At 56.9% G+C, this 15000-nt stretch overlaps 1 pseudogene; it reads right to left on the bottom strand.

Annotated features, from left to right (window-relative positions):
• Positions 1-12165, bottom strand: part of LOC140396607 (nicotinate-nucleotide pyrophosphorylase [carboxylating]-like) — a 17387-nt pseudogene extending 5222 nt beyond the window's left edge.
• Positions 12166-15000: the final 2835 nt, after the last annotated feature.

Genomic DNA, 15000 nt, shown 5'->3' with positions numbered 1-15000 from the left:
GGACAGTGTATCTAACACACTGTGACACTGTCCCAGAGGGGGAAAGGACAGTGTATCTAACACACTGTGACACTGTCCCAGAGGGGGAAAGGACAGTGTATCTAACACACTGTGACACCTGATCCCAGAGGGGGAAAGGACAGTGTATCTAACACACTGTGACACCTGATCCCAGATGGGGAAAGAGTGTATACAACACCCTGTGACACCCGGTCCCAGAGGGGGAAAGGACAGTGTATCTAACACACTGTGACACTGTCCCAGAGGGGGAAAGGACAGTGTATCTAACACACTGTGACACCCGGTCCCAGAGAGGGAAAGGACAGTGTATCTAACACACTGTGACACCTGGTCTCCGAGGGGGAAAGGACAGTGTATCTAACACACTGTGACACTGTCCCAGAGGGGGAAAGGACAGTGTATCTATCACACTGTGACACCCGGTCCCAGAGGGGGAAAGGACAGTGTATCTAACACACTGTGACACTGTCCCAGAGGGGGAAAGGACAGTGTATCTATCACACTGTGACACCCGGTCCCAGAGGGGGAAAGGACAGTGTATCTAACACACTGGCACACTGTCCCAGAGGGGGAAAGGACAGTGTATCTAACACACTGTAACACCCTGTCCCAGAGGGAGAAAGGACAGTGTATCTAACACACTGTGACACTCTCCCAGAGGGGGAAAGGACAGTGTATCTAACACACTGTGACACTGTCCCAGAGGGCGAAAGGACAGTGTATCTAACACACTGTGACACTGTCCCAGAGGGGGAAAGGATAGTGTATCTATCACACTGTGACACTGTCCTAGAGGGGGCAAGCACAGTGCATCTAACACACTGTGACACCCGGTCCCAGAGGGGGAAAGGACAGTGTATCTAACACACTGTGACACTCTCCCAGAGGGGGAAAGGACAGTGTATCTAACACACTGTGACACTGTCCCAGAGGGGGAAAGGACAGTTTATCTATCACACTGTGACAACCGGTCCCAGAGGGGGAAAGGACAGTGTATCTAACACAGTGACACTGTCCTAGAGGGGGAAAGGACAGTGCATCTAACACACTGTGACACCCGGTCCCAGAGGGGGAAAGGACAGTGTATCTAACACAGTGTGACACTGTCCCAGAGAGGGAAAGGACAGTGTATCTAACACACTGTGACACTGCCCCAGAGGGGGAAAGGACAGTGTATCTAACACACTGTGACACCCGGTCCCAGAGGGGGAAAGGACAGTGTATCTAACACACTGTGACACTGACCCAGAGGGGGAAAGGACAGTGTATCTAACACACTGTGACACCCGGTCCCAGAGGGGAAAGGACAGTGTATCTAACACACTGTGACACACGGTCCCAGAGGGGGAAAGAACAATGTATCTAACACACTGTGACACTGTCCCAGAGGGGGAATGAACAGTGTGTCTAACACACTGTGACACCCGGTCCCAGAGGGGGAAAGGACAGTGTATCTAACACACTGTGACACTTTCCCAGAGGGGAAAAGGACAGTGTATCTAACACACTGTGACACCCGGTCCCAGAGGGGGAAAGGACAGTGTATCTAACACACTGTGACACTGACCCAGAGGGGGAAAGGACAGTGTATCTAACACACTGTGACACCCGGTCCCAGAGGGAGAAAGGACAGTGTATCTAACACACTGTGACACCCGGTCCCAGAGGGGGAATGGACAGTGTATCTAACACACTGTGACACCCGGTCCCAGAGGGGTAAAGGACAGTGTATCTGACACACTGTGACACCCTGTCCCAGAGGGGGAAAGGACAGTGTATCTAACACACTGTGACACCCGGTCTCAGAGGAGGAAAGCACAGTGTATCTAACACACTGTGACACCCGGTCCCAGAGGGGGAAAGGACAGTGTATCTAACACACTGTGACACACGGTCCCAGAGGGGGAAAGAACAATGTATCTAACACACTGTGACACCCGGTCCCAGAGGGGGAAAGGACAGTGTATCTAACACACTGTGACACTTTCCCAGAGGGGAAAAGGACAGTGTATCTAACACACTGTGACACCCGGTCCCAGAGGGGGAAAGGACAGTGTATCTAACACACTGTGACACTGACCCAGAGGGGGAAGGGACAGTGTATCTAACACACTGTGACACCCGGTCCCAGAGGGGGAATGGACAGTGTATCTAACACACTGTGACACCCGGTCCCAGAGGGGTAAAGGACAGTGTATCTAACACACTGTGACACTGTCCCAGAGGGGGAAAGGACAGTGTATCTAACACACTGTGACACCCGGTCCCAGAGGGGGAATGGACAGTGTATCTAACACACTGTGACACCCGGTCCCAGAGGGGTAAAGGACAGTGTATCTAACACACTGTGACACCCGGTCCCAGAGGGGGAATGGACAGTGTATCTAACACACTGTGACACCCGGTCCCAGAGGGGTAAAGGACAGTGTATCTAACACACTGTGACACTGTCCCAGGGGGGGAAAGGACAGTGTATCTAACACACTGTGACACCCTGTCCCAGAGGGGGAAAGGACAGTGTATCTAACACACTGTGACACTGTCCCAGAGGGGGAAAGGACAGTGTATCTAACACACTGTGACACTGTCCCAGAGGGGGAAAGGACAGTGTGTCTAACACACTGTGACACCCGGTCCCAGAGGGGGAAAGGACAGTGTATCTAACACACTGTGACACTTTCCCAGAGGGGGAAAGGACAATGTATCTAACACACTGTGACACTGTCCCAGAGGGGGAAAGGACAGTGTGTCTAACACACTGTGACACTGTCCTAGAGGGGGAAAGGACAGTGCATCTAACACACTGTGACACCCGGTCCCAGAGGGGGAAAGGACAGTATATCTAACACACTGTGACACTGTCCTAGAGGGGGAAAGGACAGTGTATCTAACACACTGTGACACCCTGTCCCAGAGGGGGAAAGGACAGTGTATCTAACACACTGTGACACTCTCCCAGAGGGGGAAAGGACAGTGTATCTAACACACTGTGACACTGTCCCAGAGGGGGAAAGGACAGTGTATCTATCACACTGTGACACCCGGTCCCAGAGGGGGAAAGGACAGTGTATCTAACACACTGTGACACTGCCCCAGAGGGGGAAAGGACAGTGTATCTAACACACTGTGACACCCGGTCCCAGAGGGGGAAAAACAATGTATCTAACACACTGTGACACTGTCCCAGAGGGGGAAAGGACAGTGTGTCTAACACACTGTGACACCCGGTCCCAGAGGGGGAAAGGACAGTGTATCTAACACACTGTGACACCCGGTCCCAGAGGGGGAAAGGACAGTGTATCTAACACACTGTGACACTGACCCAGAGGGGGAAAGGACAGTGTATCTAACACACTGTGACACCCGGTCCCAGAGGGAGAAAGGACAGTGTATCTAACACACTGTGACACCCGGTCCCAGAGGGGGAATGGACAGTGTATCTAACACACTGTGACACCCGGTCCCAGAGGGGTAAAGGACAGTGTATCTAACACACTGTGACACCCTGTCCCAGAGGGGGAAAGGACAGTGTATCTAACACACTGTGACACCCGGTCTCAGAGGAGGAAAGGACAGTGTATCTAACACACTGTGGCACCCGGTCCCAGAGGGGGAAAGGACAGTGTATCTAACACACTGTGACACTGTCCCAGAGGGGGAAAGGACAGTGTATCTAACACACTGTGACACCCGGTCCCAGAGGGGGAAAGGACAGTGTATCTAACACAGTGACACCCGGTCCCAGAGGGGGAAAGGACAGTGTATCTAACACACTGTGACACTTTTCCAGAGGGGGAAAGGACAGTGTATCTAACACACTGTGACACACGGTCCCAGAGGGGGAAAGGACAATGTATCTAACACACTGTGACACTGTCCCAGAGGGGGAAAGGACAGTGTATCTAACACACTGTAACACCCTGTCCCAGAGGGAGAAAGGACAGTGTATCTAACACACTGTGACACTCTCCCAGAGGGGGAAAGGACAGTGTATCTAACACACTGTGACACTGTCCCAGAGGGCGAAAGGACAGTGTATCTAACACACTGTGACACTGTCCCAGAGGGGGAAAGGATAGTGTATCTATCACACTGTGACACTGTCCTAGAGGGGGCAAGGACAGTGCATCTAACACACTGTGACACCCGGTCCCAGAGGGGGAAAGGACAGTATATCTAACACACTGTGACACCTGGTCTCCGAGGGGGAAAGGACAGTGTATCTAACACACTGTGACACCCTGTCCCAGAGGGGGAAAGGACAGTGTATCTAACACACTGTGACACTCTCCCAGAGGGGGAAAGGACAGTGTATCTAACACACTGTGACACTGTCCCAGAGGGGGAAAGGACAGTTTATCTATCACACTGTGACACCCGGTCCCAGAGGGGGAAAGGACAGTGTATCTAACACAGTGACACTGTCCTAGAGGGGGAAAGGACAGTGCATCTAACACACTGTGACACCCGGTCCCAGAGGGGGAAAGGACAGTGTATCTAACACAGTGTGACACTGTCCCAGAGAGGGAAAGGACAGTGTATCTAACACACTGTGACACTGCCCCAGAGGGGGAAAGGACAGTGTATCTAACACACTGTGACACCCGGTCCCAAGGGGGAAAGGACAATGTATCTAACACACTGTGACACTGTCCCAGAGGGGGAAAGGACAGTGTGTCTAACACACTGTGACACCCGGTCCCAGAGGGGGAAAGGACAGTGTATCTAACACACTGTGACACTTTTCCAGAGGGGAAAAGGACAGTGTATCTAACACACTGTGACACCCGGTCCCAGAGGGGGAAAGGACAGTGTATCTAACACACTGTGACACTGACCCAGAGGGGGAAAGGACAGTGTATCTAACACACTGTGACACCCGGTCCCAGAGGGGAAAGGACAGTGTATCTAACACACTGTGACACACGGTCCCAGAGGGGGAAAGAACAATGTATCTAACACACTGTGACACTGTCCCAGAGGGGGAATGAACAGTGTGTCTAACACACTGTGACACCCGGTCCCAGAGGGGGAAAGGACAGTGTATCTAACACACTGTGACACTTTCCCAGAGGGGAAAAGGACAGTGTATCTAACACACTGTGACACCCGGTCCCAGAGGGGGAAAGGACAGTGTATCTAACACACTGTGACACTGACCCAGAGGGGGAAAGGACAGTGTATCTAACACACTGTGACACCCGGTCCCAGAGGGAGAAAGGACAGTGTATCTAACACACTGTGACACCCGGTCCCAGAGGGGGAATGGACAGTGTATCTAACACACTGTGACACCCGGTCCCAGAGGGGTAAAGGACAGTGTATCTGACACACTGTGACACCCTGTCCCAGAGGGGGAAAGGACAGTGTATCTAACACACTGTGACACCCGGTCTCAGAGGAGGAAAGCACAGTGTATCTAACACACTGTGACACCCGGTCCCAGAGGGGGAAAGGACAGTGTATCTAACACACTGTGACACACGGTCCCAGAGGGGGAAAGAACAATGTATCTAACACACTGTGACACCCGGTCCCAGAGGGGGAAAGGACAGTGTATCTAACACACTGTGACACTTTCCCAGAGGGGAAAAGGACAGTGTATCTAACACACTGTGACACCCCGGTCCCAGAGGGGGAAAGGACAGTGTATCTAACACACTGTGACACTGACCCAGAGGGGGAAGGGACAGTGTATCTAACACACTGTGACACCCGGTCCCAGAGGGAGAAAGGACAGTGTATCTAACACACTGTGACACCCGGTCCCAGAGGGGGAATGGACAGTGTATCTAACACACTGTGACACCCGGTCCCAGAGGGGTAAAGGACAGTGTATCTAACACACTGTGACACCCTGTCCCAGAGGGGGAAAGGACAGTGTATCTAACACACTGTGACACTGTCCCAGAGGGGGAAAGGACAGTGTATCTAACACACTGTGACACTGTCCCAGAGGGGGAAAGGACAGTGTGTCTAACACACTGTGACACCCGGTCCCAGAGGGGGAAAGGACAGTGTATCTAACACACTGTGACACTTTCCCAGAGGGGGAAAGGACAATGTATCTAACACACTGTGACACTGTCCCAGAGGGGGAAAGGACAGTGTGTCTAACACACTGTGACACTGTCCTAGAGGGGGAAAGGACAGTGCATCTAACACACTGTGACACCCGGTCCCAGAGGGGGAAAGGACAGTATATCTAACACACTGTGACACTGTCCTAGAGGGGGAAAGGACAGTGTATCTAACACACTGTGACACCCTGTCCCAGAGGGGGAAAGGACAGTGTATCTAACACACTGTGACACTCTCCCAGAGGGGGAAAGGACAGTGTATCTAACACACTGTGACACTGTCCCAGAGGGGGAAAGGACAGTGTATCTATCACACTGTGACACCCGGTCCCAGAGGGGGAAAGGACAGTGTATCTAACACACTGTGACACTGCCCCAGAGGGGGAAAGGACAGTGTATCTAACACACTGTGACACCCGGTCCCAGAGGGGGAAAAACAATGTATCTAACACACTGTGACACTGTCCCAGAGGGGGAAAGGACAGTGTGTCTAACACACTGTGACACCCGGTCCCAGAGGGGGAAAGGACAGTGTATCTAACACACTGTGACACCCGGTCCCAGAGGGGGAAAGGACAGTGTATCTAACACACTGTGACACTGACCCAGAGGGGGAAAGGACAGTGTATCTAACACACTGTGACACCCGGTCCCAGAGGGAGAAAGGACAGTGTATCTAACACACTGTGACACCCGGTCCCAGAGGGGGAATGGACAGTGTATCTAACACACTGTGACACCCGGTCCCAGAGGGGTAAAGGACAGTGTATCTAACACACTGTGACACCCTGTCCCAGAGGGGGAAAGGACAGTGTATCTAACACACTGTGACACCCGGTCTCAGAGGAGGAAAGGACAGTGTATCTAACACACTGTGGCACCCGGTCCCAGAGAGGGAAAGGACAGTGTATCTAACACACTGTGACACCCGGTCCCAGAGGGGGAAAGGACAGTGTATCTAACACAGTGACACCCGGTCCCAGAGGGGGAAAGGACAGTGTATCTAACACACTGTGACACTTTTCCAGAGGGGGAAAGGACAGTGTATCTAACACACTGTGACACACGGTCCCAGAGGGGGAAAGGACAATGTATCTAACACACTGTGACACTGTCCCAGAGGGGGAAAGGACAGTGTGTCTAACACACTGTGACACCCGGTCCCAGAGGGGGAAAGGACAGTGTATCTAACACACTGTGACACTTTCCCAGAGGGGAAAAGGACAGTGTATCTAACACACTGTGACACCCGGTCCCAGAGGGGGAAAGGACAGTGTATCTAACACACTGTGACACTGACCCAGAGGGGGAAAGGACAGTGTATCTAACACACTGTGACACCCGGTCCCAGAGGGAGAAAGGACAGTGTATCTAACACACTGTGACACCCGGTCCCAGAGGTGGAAGGGACAGTGTATCTAACACACTGTGACACTCGGTCCCAGAGGGGGAAAGGACAGTGTATCTAACACACTGTGACACTGTCCCAGAGGGGAAAGGACAGTGTATCTAACACCCCTGTGACACCCGGTCCCAGAGGGGGAAAGGACAGTGTATCTAACACACTGTGACACTGTCCCAGAGGGGGAAAGGACAGTGTATCTAACACACTGTGACACTGTCCCAGAGGGGGAAAGGACAGTGTATCTAACACAGTGACACCCGATCCCCAGAGGGGGGAAAGGACAGTGTATCTAACACACTGTGACACCCGGTCCCAGAGGGGGAAAGGGACAGTGTATCTAACACACTGTGACACCCCGGTCCCAGAGGGGGAAAGGACAGTGTATCTAACACACTGTGACACTGTCCCAGAGGGGGAAAGAACAGTGTATCTGACGCTCTGTGACACCCGGGTCCCAGAGGGGGAAAGGACAGTGTATCTAACACAGTGACACCCGGTCCCAGAGGGGGGAAAGGACAGTGTATCTAACACACTGTGACACCTGATCCCAGAGGGGGAAAGGACAGTGTATCTAACACACTGTGACACCCGGTCCCAGAGGGGGAAAGGACAATGTATCTAACACACTGTGGACACTGTCCCAGAGGGGGAAAAGGACAGTGTATCTAACACACTGTGACACTGTCCCAGAGGGGGAAAGGACAGTGTATCTAACACACTGTGACACTGTCCCAGAGGGGGAAAGGACAGTGTATCTAACACACTGTGACACCCAGGTCCCAGAGGGGGAAAGGGACAGTGTATCGAACACACTGTGACACCCAGTCCCAGAGGGGGAAAGGACAGTGTATCTAACACACTGTGACACTGTCCCAGAGGGGGAAAGGACAGTGTATCTAACACAGTGACACCCGGTCCCAGAGGGGGAAAGGACAGTGTATCTAACACACTCTGACACCCGGTCCCCAGAGGGGGAAAGGACAGTGTATCTAACACACTGTGACACCCGGTCCCAGAGGGGAAAGGACAGTGTATCTAACTCACTGTGACACTGTCCCAGAGGGGGAAAGGACAGTGTATCTAACACACTGTGACACTGTCCCAGAGGGGGAAAGGACAGTGTATCTGACGCACTGTGACACCCGGTCCCAGAGGGGGAAAGGACAGTGTATCTAACACACTGTGACACTGTCCCAGAGGGGGAAAGGACAGTGTATCTAACACAGTGACACCCGGTCCCAGAGGGGGAAAGGGACAGTGTATCTAACACACTGTGACACCCGGTCCCAGAGGGGGAAAGGACAGTGTATCTAACACACTGTGACACCCGGGTCCCAGAGGGGGAAAGGACAGTGTATCTAACACACTGTGACACTGTCCCAGAGGGGGAAAGGACAGTGTATCTGACGCACTGTGACACCCGGTCCCAGAGGGGGAAAGGACAGTGTATCTAACACAGTGACACCCGGTCCCAGAGGGGGAAAGGACAGTGTATCTAACACACTGTGACACCTGATCCCAGAGGGGGAAAGGACAGTGTATCTAACACACTGTGACACCCGGTCCCAGAGGGGGAAAGGACAGTGTATCTAACACACTGTGACACTGTCCCAGAGGGGGAAAGGGACCGTGTATCTAACGCACTGTGACACCCGGTCCCAGAGGGGGAAAGGACAATGTATCTAACACACTGTGACACTGTCCCAGAGGGGGAAAGGACAGTGTATCTAACACACTGTGACCACTGTCCCAGAGGGGGAAAGGACCGTGTATCTAACACACTGTGACACCCGGTCCCAGAGGGGGAAAGGACAATGTATCTAACACACTGTGACACTGTCCCAGATGGGGAAAGGGCAGTGTATCTAACACTGTGACACCCGGTCCCAGAGGGGGAAAGGACAGTGTATCTAACACACTGTGACACTGTCCCAGAGGGGGAAAGGACAGTGTATCTAACACACTGTGACACCCGGTCCCAGAGGGGGAAAGGACAGTGTATCTAACACACTGTGACACCTGGTCCCAGAGGGGGAAAGGACAGTGTATCTAACACACTGTGACACTGTCCCAGAGGGGGAAAGGACAGTGTATCTAACACACTGTGACACCCGGTCCCAGAGGGGGAAAGGACAGTGTATCTAACTCACTGTGACACCGGTCCCAGAGGGGGAAAGGACAGTGTATCTAACACACTGTGACACCCGGTCCCAGAGGGGGAAAGGACAGTGTATCTAATACACTGTGACACCCAGTCCCTGAGGGGGAAAGGACAGTGTATCTAACACACTGTGACACCCGGTCCCAGAGGGGGAAAGGACAGTGTATCTAACTCACTGTGACACTGTCCCAGAGGGGGAAAGGACAGTGTATCTAACACACTGTGACACCCAGTCCCAGAGGGGGAAAGGACAGTGTATCGAACACACTGTGACACCCAGTCCCAGAGGGGGAAAGGACAGTGTATCTAACACACTGTGACACTGTCCCAGAGGGGGAAAGGACCGTGTATCTAACACACTGTGACACCCGGTCCCAGAGGGGGAAAGGACAATGTATCTAACACACTGTGACACTGTCCCAGATGGGGAAAGGGCAGTGTATCTAACACTGTGACACCCGGTCCCAGAGGGGGAAAGGACAGTGTATCTAACACTCTGTGACACTGTCCCAGAGGGGGAAAGGACAGTGTATCTAACACACTGTGACACCCGGTCCCAGAGGGGGAAAGGACAGTGTATCTAACACACTGTGACACCCGGTCCCAGAGGGGGAAAGGACAGTGTATCTAACACACTGTGACACTGTCCCAGAGGGGGAAAGGACAGTGTATCTAACACACTGTGACACCCGGTCCCAGAGGGGGAAAGGACAGTGTATCTAACTCACTGTGACACCCGGTCCCAGAGGGGGAAAGGACAGTGTATCTAACACACTGTGACACCCGGTCCCAGAGGGGGAAAGGACAGTGTATCTAACACACTGTGACACCCAGTCCCAGAGGGGAAAGGACAGTGTATCTAACACACTGTGGACACCCGGTCCCAGAGGGGGAAAGGACAGTGTATCTAACTCACTGTGACACCCGGTCCCAGAGGGGGAAAGGACAGTGTATCAAACACACTGTGACACTGTCCCAGAGGGGGAAAGGACAGTGTATCTAACACACTGTGACATTGTCCCAGAGGGGGAAAGGACAGTGTATCTAACACACTGTGACACCCGGTCCCAGTGGGGGGAAGGACAGTGTATCTAACACACTGTGACACCCGGTCCCAGTGGGGGAAAGGACAGTGTATCTAACACACTGTGACACTGTCCCAGAGGGGGGAAGGACAGTGTATCTAACGCACTGTGACACCCGGTCCCAGAGGGGAAAGGACAGTGTATCTAACACATTGTGACACTGTCCCCAGAGGGGGAAATGACAGTGTATCTAACACACTGTGACACCCGGTCCCAGAGGGGAAAGGACAGTGTATCTAACACACTGTGACACTGTCCCAGAGGGGGAAAGGACAGTGTGTCTAACACACTGTGACACTGTCCCAGAGGGGGAAAGGACAGTGTATCTAACACACTGTGACACCCGGTCCCAGAGGGGGAAAAGGACAGTGTATCTAACACACTGTGACACTGCCCCAGAGGGGGAAAGGACAGTGTATCTAACACACTGTGACACCCAGTCCCACGGGGGGAAAGGACAGTGTATCTAACACACTGTGACACTGTCCCAGAGAGGGAAAGGACAGTGTATCTAACACACTGTGACACTGTCCCAGAGGGGGAAAGGACAGTGTATCTAACACACTGTGACACCCGGTCCCAGAGGGGGAAAGGACAGTGTATCTAACACACTGTGACACTGTCCCAGAGGGGGAAAGGACAGTGTATCTAACACACTGTGACACTGTCCCAGAGGGGGAAAGGACAGTGTATCTAACACACTGTGACGCTGTCCCCAGAGAGGGAGAAAGGGACAGTGTATCTAACACACTGTGACACTGCCCCAGAGGGGGAAAGGACAGTGTATCTAACACACTGTGACACCCAGTCCCACGGGGGAAAGGACAGTGTATCTTGGTTACCTTGCTGACATCGCCGATGGTGCTCACGTGGTTGTCCTTGAGCATGATGAGGCTGCTGAGGTCCTGCCGGTGGCTGGAGACGCCGCCCACCAGCATGGCGTACTTCTCCACCAAGCGGAAGCCCGGCGTGGTCTTCCGGGTGCCCGCCAGGTGTCCGTGCCAGCCTGCCCTCTCCGCCACCTCGGCCACCCTGCGGCAGGCACTGGCGATGCCGCTGGCCCGAGCCACGCAGTTGAGGGCCACCCGCTCGCCCAGCAGGAGGGTGCCGGGCCTTGCCCCGCACCGTGGCCACCCGGCAGACCGGCTGGAGCACCGATCCCTCGGCCTGCAACCACTCCAGCTCGCAGCCCAGCCTCCTCGAACACTGCCTCCACGAAGGGGCAGCCCGCCAGGACCCCCCGCCGATTTCAGCAGCAGCGCGGCCGAGGCCTGCCCCTCCCCCGCCACGAAGCCCCCCATAGTCGAAGTGCGGGCAGTCCTCCGCCAGCCACTCGCGGGCCAGGCGCCGTAGCGACGAGGGGGGCAGCAGGTGGCGAAGTTCGGGGCTGGCTCTCCATCGCAGGACCTGTGGGGGGGCAGGGAGGGGGGTATGGACAAAGCAGAGAGAGAGGCCATCAACCGGAGACCCCGGAGCTGTCAGCCGGAGACCCCGGGAGCTGTCAGCCGGAGACCCCGGGAGCTGTCAACCGGAGACCCCGGGAGCTGTCAGCCGGAGACCCCGGGAGCTGTCAGCCGGAGACCCCGGGAGCTGTCAGTCGGAGACCCCGGGAGCTGTCAGTCGGAGACCCCGGGAGCTGTCAGCCGGAGACCCCCGGGAGCTGTCAGTCGGAGGACCCCGGGAGCTGTCCAGCCGGAGACCCCGGGAGCTGTCAGCCGGAGACCCCGGGAGCTGTCAGCCGGAGACCCCGGGAGCTGTCAGCCGGAGACCCCGGGAGCTGTCAGCCGGAGACCCCGGGAGCTGTCAGCCGGAGACCCCAGGAGCTGTCAGTCGGAGACCCCGGGAACTGTCAGCCGGAGACCCCGGGAGCTGTCAGCCGGAGACCCCGGGAGCTGTCAGCCGGAGACCCCGGGAGCTGTCAGTCGGAGACCCCCGGGAGCTGTCAGTCGGAGACCCCGGGAGCAGCCAGTCGGAGACCCCGCGAGCAGCCAGTCGGAGACCCCGGGAGCTGTCAGTCGGAGACCCCGCGAGCAGCCAGTCGGAGACCCCGGGAGCTGTCAGTCGGAGACCCCCGGGAGCTGTCAGCCGGAGACCCCGGGAGCTGCCCAGTCGGAGACCCCCGGGAGCAGCCAGTCGGAGACCCCGGGAGCAGCCAGTCGGAGACCCCGGGAGCAGCCAGTCGGAGACCCCGGGAGCTGTCAGTCGGAGACCCCGGGAGCAGCCAGTCGGAGACCCCCGGGAGCTGTCAGTCGGAGACCCCGGGAGCAGCCAGTCGGAGACCCCCGGGAGCTGTCAGCCGGAGACCCCGGGGAGCAGCCAGTCGGAGACCCCGCGAGCAGCCAGTCGGAGACCCCGGGAGCAGCCAGTCGGAGACCCCGGGAGCTGTCAGCCGGAGACCCCGGGAGCAGCCAGTCGGAGACCCCCGGGAGCTGTCAGTCGGAGACCCCGGGAGCTGTCAGCCGGAGACCCCGGGAGCAGCCAGTCGGAGACCCCCGGGAGCTGCCAGTCGGAGACCCCGCGAGCAGCCAGTCGGAGACCCGGGAGCAGCCAGTCGGAGACCCCGGGAGCAGCCAGCCGGAGACCCCCGGGAGCTGCCAGTCGGAGACCCCCGGGAGCAGCCAGTCGGAGACCCCGGGAGCTGTCAGTCGGAGACCCCGGGAGCTGTCAGTCGGGAGACCCCGGGAGCAGCCAGTCGGAGACCCCGGGAGCAGCCAGTCGGAGACCCCGGGAGCAGCCAGTCGGAGACCCCGGGAGGCAGCCAGTCGGAGACCCCGCGAGCAGCCAGTCGGAGACCCCCCGGGAGCTGTCAGTCGGAGACCCCGGGAGCAGCCAGTCGGAGACCCCGGGAGCAGCCAGTCGGAGACCCCGGGAGCAGCCAGTCGGAGACCCCGGGAGCAGCCAGTCGGAGACCCCGCGAGCAGGCCAGTCGGAGACCCCGGGAGCTGCCAGTCGGAGACCCCCGGGAGCTGTCAGCCGGAGACCCCCGGGAGCTGTCAGCCGGAGACCCCGGGAGCTGTCAGTCGTAGACCCCGGGAGCTGTCAGCCGGAGACCCCGGGAGCTGTCAGCCGGAGACCCCCGGGAGCTGCCAGTCGGAGACCCCGGGAGCAGCCAGTCGGAGACCCCGGGAGCTGCCAGTCGGAGACCCCGGGAGCAGCCAGTCGGAGACCCCGCGAGCAGCCAGTCGGAGACCCCGGGAGCTGTCAGTCGGAGACCCCGGGAGCAGCCAGCCGGAGACCCCCGGGAGCTGTCAGTCGGAGACCCCGGGAGCTGTCAGCCGGAGACCCCGGGAGCTGCCAGTCGGAGACCCCGGGAGCTGTCAGCCGGAGACCCCGGGGAGCTGTCAGCCGGAGACCCCGGGGGGCTGTCAGCCGGAGACCCCAGGCGCTGTCAGCCGGAGACCCCCGCGAGCAGCCAGTCGGAGACCCCGGGAGCTGTCAGTCGGAGACCCCGGGAGCTGCCAGTCGGAGACCCCGCGAGCAGCCAGTCGGAGACCCCAGGAGTCGTCAGTCGGAACCCGTGAGCCGTCAGTCGGACAGGGGGGGGACGTTAGTCGGACAGGGGGGGGGGACGTTAGTCGGGACAGGGGGGGGACGTCAGTCGGACAGGGGGGGGACGTTAGTCGGACAAGGGGGGGACGTCAGTCGGACAGGGGGGGGAACGTCAGTCCGGACAGGGGGGGGACGTTAGTCGGGACAGGGGGGGGACGTTGGTCGGACAGGGGGGAGTTGTCAGTCGGACGTGGTAACGCGCAGCTGTCAGTTACAAACCGTAGGTACGCGACGGAATCGCGAAAGCAGCAGCTCACCCACACAGGTACACACACACCGACAGTCCCAGAACGGCCAGAGGCTGAAATGTTAAAGATTTGCAGAAATCGGCACAAACAGACTAACCACTTATTAACCAGAGAGATAGGGACCGAGCAAAGGGCTGGTCTCCTCCGATACCAGAGGACGTGCCTGACCTCAAAGACACAGCCCTGCCCATTCTGCAGTCCTTACGCAATGCCCAACTCAAACTCCCCGCCCTGGCCAGATAGACCCGCCCTGGCCAGATACCCCCACCCTGGCCAGATACCCCCACCCTGGCCAGATACCCCACCCTGGCCAGATACCCCCACCCTGGCCAGATAGCACCCCACCCTGGCCAGATAGCACCACCCTGGCCAGATAGACCCTCACACTGGCCAGATAGACCCTCACACTGGCCAGACAGACCCACCCTGACCAGACAGACCCACCCTGGCC

Source organism: Scyliorhinus torazame, chromosome 19 (genome assembly GCF_047496885.1).
Source record: "Scyliorhinus torazame isolate Kashiwa2021f chromosome 19, sScyTor2.1, whole genome shotgun sequence".
Taxonomy (NCBI): Eukaryota; Metazoa; Chordata; class Chondrichthyes; order Carcharhiniformes; family Scyliorhinidae; genus Scyliorhinus; species Scyliorhinus torazame.
This window is presented reverse-complemented; position numbering and strand designations above follow the sequence as displayed.